This window comes from Nothoprocta perdicaria, unplaced genomic scaffold (assembly GCF_003342845.1).
Source record: "Nothoprocta perdicaria isolate Ctin4 unplaced genomic scaffold, notPer1 scaffold_169, whole genome shotgun sequence".
NCBI lineage: Eukaryota > Metazoa > Chordata > Aves > Tinamiformes > Tinamidae > Nothoprocta > Nothoprocta perdicaria.
Window position 1 is genome coordinate 705866 of NW_020454860.1, and position 4225 is coordinate 710090.

At 42.2% G+C, this 4225-nt stretch overlaps 1 long non-coding RNA gene across 1 annotated transcript; it reads left to right on the forward strand.

Annotated features, from left to right (window-relative positions):
* Window positions 1-523: 523 nt before the first annotated feature.
* On the forward strand, window positions 524-2450 carry LOC112944431. The gene is made up of 2 exons (XR_003248768.1): window positions 524-682; window positions 2216-2450. It is a non-coding gene; the product is annotated as an uncharacterized LOC112944431 (long non-coding RNA).
* Window positions 2451-4225: the final 1775 nt, after the last annotated feature.

Sequence of the window (4225 nt, forward strand, 5' to 3'; positions counted from 1 at the left end):
GGATTTCTTAGCAAAATATGAACTACATACTTTCTGCTATGCAGGACTYGGTCAAGACTTGCTCCTGCACTTATTCAGAAAAATCACTGTTCACAGCCTTGGCATGGCAGCACTTACTCATTCTCGAGGGCAATAACTGATATTTCCCAAATATCGTTTTTCTGCCCCTGAAGCTCTTCTGATCTCACCTTTAAAAGTCACAGTTCTTGTTGTCCTCGTGGCTGTCCAAGTAGCTGACAGAAAAGCCTTCAATTTATACTTGTCTAGTTAGGCAGAGAATTTCAATCTCTTTGTTTTCTTCAATATTTAAAGATCAAGTAGAAAAGTTAAACCGAAGGCTATGATCATTATCAAGGAGGGAAAGAAGGTTTAGACAGATAAAAAGCTTTAAATGGCAGCAATGCATTTAGTTCCATGAAGGTAAAAAGAACATTAAAGAACTAAATATACAGTCACTCTCTCCTAACACATAATTTATTTTCTTGATTTATTTCAAGATTACTGATGTCTTGCGTCCTTCAGTTCCAACTCGGATCCCTAAACCAAAGCCTATGAGTGCAACTAAACTACCTGTGAAAATTCCTGCTGGACATCTCAACAAGTCACTCCAAGAGAGAAGCTGTGGAAAGCTACACATTATAAGGACTGTATCTAAAACCTGCCTTCAAAGCGGAGGGAGAAGGTAAATCATTCTCTGTGATCTCTGAGAATAAAATGGATTTAAAGTAATCTGAACCTCAACAACAGTCCTTTCCATTGGAGAAAAGCCTAAAACCATCCACATGGTCAGCACACAGATGATCGCCAATCACAGGTCAGCAAGACATAGCCAAATTCCTAAGAACTCAAGGCAAATTTGATGTCTGCAGGGGGCAAGCTCTGCTCTTTTTTTAAAATAAATCCAGAATTTGGCTCTCACCGTGGAACAGTAAATGCGACTGTAAAGATGTTTCTATTATAAATTCAGTTTTGACATATTCCACAAATAGCAAAAGTACTAGCGTTGTCTTGGTAGATTTAAAAGAATATATGGTCAATCAAATGAAGAGGGTTAAAGGATGAGATGGTCTAGTCAGAGTGCTTCACTGTTGGTGTTATATGTTAGATAGGAAAGCCATGACGAAGAGAAGGATGGAGAAATCTCTTTAATAATGCATACATTTAAAGAGTAACAGACTCACTGTTGTGCCTAGCATTAGATTAAAAACATGATCTGAAGATGGACCACCCTCCCCACAGTAAGCTAACTACTGTTATACAGCACCACTATATCCATGCAGATCCTACCTTAGGAAAAGAGATGCAAATTATGGCTTATATTACCTGTATTAATTTCCACTATTTCATGAGACTCTAGTATTTAGTTTTCAGTTCACTTGAACAGTCTCTCAAGATGTGTATCAAGTATAATAGACAGTACTCAAGTTGCAATTCTAAAGTAATGCAATTTTGTTCTTGCAGTCCCCCACAGTTCTGCCCTTCCTTTCAGTGTTCGTGTTCAAGAAAAATAGGCATCTGCATTCATAGCTAATTCAAGTTAAATACATAACTGCATTCATAATCCTACCTTATTGAAGTTTTTTTGACCAAACTAGTAGTTGTAATTCATTCATGAGAGAATTTGTCTTTACCTCTTTCTTAGAGTAAACCTTTTGTTAAAAGGCTCAAAATTCTCTTAAATTCCCTTTCAGCCATTGCATCCCTAGAAATCAAAATATTAGAAGTTTCAGGCTTGTTCTCTGCCTTCGGAAGAACACCAACTATATAAGCCAGTCGTATAAAAATACGAGACAACATTAGTATTTCTGAAAAATAGCAATTATTGCTCTAACTAGAATTTTGATGACTATTCCATTTTAATAGTATCTTGTTAGTTTTTACTTATTATTACCAGCAATTGTCCYTAGATTTCCTCTAACACCATCTAACATGAGTTACTGTTTTAGAAGAGCAAGATTGATTTGTTTCCTTGGTATTAACATCTATACCATTCTTCTTCCCTTAAACAGAGTGCATTCCAACAGCCTAAGTGGCTCAACTGCTGATTTGCAGGAAAGCTCCTTCCACATAGGTTTTTCTTTAAAACTACCAAATTCCAATTCCTAAATAAAACAAAAYTGGTGGTGATCACAGCCCGAATTGTGACTGTTCTGCTGAAGCAAAGAGAACTTTTGATGTGTTCACTTATCCATTATTTTTTCCTTTTTTTCTACAGCTAAGAGTTTAACTCGACCTCAGAGACAGTACAACACATTAGCACGTCTGTGTGACAGTTTTTGCAAACCCACAACAGAGACCTGTGCCTTCCTTAACAGCTACACAAGAAATTCTGTCAGTACTCAAAAAAGAGAATGCTTAAAAATATAGGCCTACTGAAAAAAATATTTCAGCATCTGCCCTACATGAYGTATTTGTGACAAACTGTAGAAATGAAAGAAGTATGCTGCTGTATTAATAAGAAAAGCCTTTAAATTTTAYTCATTATCTATGCAGGTAACTATAATGTCCTGAGGTTACATGCATGTGATAGATGCTCAGACCAAAATAAAATCCACAGAAGCACTCATGATACATTCAGCAGCTCGCAAAATAGATGTACGTGTGAAGAAATAAAACACAAATTACAAAAAAGCAGCTGTCAACTTGGTATCACAGAATCATAATGGTTGGAAAAGACCTTCAAGATTGTCGAGTCCAACTGTAAATCCATCCCCACCGTGCCTGCTAAGGCATGTCCCTAAGTGCCTCATCTGCACGTGTCTGGAGCACTRCAGGGACGGGGAYTCCACCACTTCCCTAGGCAGCCTGTGCCAGCGCTTCACCACGCTTTCTAGGTAGAAATTTCTCCAAATATCTAACTTGAATCTCTCCTGGCACAACTTGAGGCCATTTCCCCTTGTCCTGTCCATMGTTATTCAGGAGACCAASCCCCACCTCACTGCAGCCTCCTTTGAGGTGGCTGCAGAGAGCGCTAAGGTCTCCCCKGAGCCTCCTCYGTGCTACACAACCCCAGCTCCCCCGGCCGCTCCTYGCAAGGTCTGGGCTCCAGCTCCTGGACCAGCTCCATTGCCCTTCTCTGGACACGCTCAGCACCTCCATGTCCTTCTTGCAGTGAGGGGCCCAAAACTGAACACAGTATTCGAGCTGCGAGTGACCGAGTACAGGGGGAGGATCACTGTCCCGGTCCTGCTGTCTACACTGTWCCTGATACCAGGCAGGAGGCCGTCGGCCTTCTTGGCCCCCTGGGCACACTGCTGCCTCATGTTCAGCCTGCTGTCGATTAGCACCCCCAGAGCTGCACAGCTCTCCAGCCACTGCCCCTGGCCTGCAGTGCTGCATGAGGTTGTTGTGACCCACGTGCAGGACTCAGCACTTGRCCTTGTTGAACACCATAYGGCTGGCCTCAGCCCATCKATCCAGCCTGTCCAGATCCCTCTGCAGAGCCTTCCTACCCTCAAGAAGATCAACTCTTCCTCCCAGCTTGGTGTTGTCTGCAAATTCGCTGAGGGTGCATGCAATCCTCTCATCCAGATCATCAATAAAGATTAATCAAAGAGGCCTAGCCCCAACACTGACTCTGGGAAACACTGCTTATGACTGATCACCAYTTGGATTTAACTCCATTCACCACTCTTGGCGTCTGTCCATCCACATGGATTTTGGCTCACACAGGCTGTGTGATCACCCTCAAGATGATCTGCTCCATAASTTTCCCCGATACYGAGGTCAGGCTGACAGGCCTGCAGTTCCCCCACATCTGGGACCTCCTCGGTTAACCAGAACAACTGATAGATGATAAAGAGCAGCTTATTTGGTTTAATTTGCAAAAAAAGCAGACTACAGAACGCTTGCACATTTGCCTGCCAGAAAGCAGCACTGTAACATAACCTATGCTAAAGGAATGAAAGCAACAACAGAAACTGTATGGCTTCTGGCGATACACAGTGCAGAATATAACTTGGTTTTGATTTCCATCTGCAGGTTTTACCCCTTCAGATAGCACCCCACCCGGCTTCTGGTGGGCCTTACCACACTGGGTTGCTGTTGTAGCCAGGTACCATAGTGACAAGTAATGGGTTGGTAGAACAAGCAGATGTGGTAGAGTTTCAAATCACATCATCTAAATCAGTGTCTTAATCAGTTAGGGACCAGAGTGAAGTGTAGCAGGTCCCAGCAGCCCAGCAGGGATTAACGGCAACTGTAGAAGGTATTACAGGCAACTTTG